Source organism: Chionomys nivalis, chromosome 18 (genome assembly GCF_950005125.1).
Source record: "Chionomys nivalis chromosome 18, mChiNiv1.1, whole genome shotgun sequence".
Taxonomy (NCBI): domain Eukaryota; kingdom Metazoa; phylum Chordata; class Mammalia; order Rodentia; family Cricetidae; genus Chionomys; species Chionomys nivalis.
Window position 1 is genome coordinate 10,956,682 of NC_080103.1, and position 1,302 is coordinate 10,957,983.

At 43.2% G+C, this 1,302-nt stretch overlaps 1 non-coding gene across 1 annotated transcript; it reads right to left on the minus strand.

The window, feature by feature from the left end:
- Positions 1-902: 902 nt before the first annotated feature.
- On the minus strand, positions 903-973 carry Trnag-ccc (transfer RNA glycine (anticodon CCC)). Its single transcript has one exon. It is a non-coding gene; the product is annotated as a tRNA-Gly (tRNA).
- Positions 974-1,302: the final 329 nt, after the last annotated feature.

The window sequence follows — 1,302 nt, forward strand, 5'->3', positions numbered from 1 at the left end:
AGGACAGGATCCACAGACATGAAAAGCCTTCCAAACTGTTCCGCTATTTCAGCTTTTGTTGTTTGTTGTTTGTTTTTTGTCATTGTTGTTTGGGGGTTTTGTTGTTGTTTGTTTGTTTGTTTTGGGGTGGTGGTGGGGAAATTGGTTTTTGTTGTTGTTTTTGTTTTTTGCCTTTTTAGGGACAGGGTTCCTAGAGATGAAAGGCTTTTTGTTGTGGTTTTTAAGACAAGGTCTCACTCTTCCGTTTTTCCTGGCCTGGAGCTCACTATGTAGGTAAGGATAATCTCGAACTCACAGAGATTCTCCTGTCTCCGCTGACTTTAAATTTCCTGAATGCTTTCCAGGACAGGCTCCAAAACCACAGAGAAACTCTGTCTCAAAAAAAAAATTTCCTGAATGCTGAAACTAAAGGTGTGTGCCACCACATCCAGCTTCACAGTCCATTTTAACCCCAATAAACTTTCTGGCTGTCTTGCAGCCAGGCATTACCCTATAACTCAGTTACAGTATAGAGCAGATAGGCAGAAGCCTCTGGGATAGTACTCTTCCCTGAGCAAAAATGTTTGCAAACCTTCTGCCTGCCCATCCTATTCTCTTTTTCCTGCCCAGAATATCAGTGTGAAGTCATCTTTTGCTATGAGAATAAAAACCTCAGGCTAAGGTGTCTGAACATAAACAGGAAGACTCTGTTTAATTACAGCTGTGGTAGCGATATTCGATATTCACAAATTTGTGCCGGTACTCATTGACAAATGAGAGTACTTACCTGTTTGAGCCACTGCTAGCTAGGTTCACTGTTAACATTTCCAAAATCAGTCTGAAAGGATAGAGTACTGGTCCATTCTCTGCTCGCACAGAAAAATTGCATGGGTGGCAGGCAGAAGAGGAGAAAAAGAACAAGCTGCATTGGCCGGGAATCGAACCCGGGTCTCCCGCGTGGGAGGCGAGAATTCTACCATTGAACCACCAATGCATCCTCAAGAAGGTCTTGTGACAGCACATTGAGAAAAGGTAAGAGAAACCACGTGTCTCAGTGAATTTTTACTGAAAACAACTATGTAAACTGTTTCCTCATGACTTTTTGAATTTTCCAGTCCTGGCGAGGATCACATGTCCTCCTACATTCTAGACTGTGATAAATCTGGGCCAGATTTGCCACTCAAGGACTTTCGGGGCATGACTTTCAGCTCATTAGAAAGGAAATGCTAATTCCGGTTCCAAACTCGTGGCTCTGAAAAGCTTCCCTTTAAGTTTGCCAGTGCCCAAGCCATGCTCAGTTCAGATGTCGTGGAAACACACTGG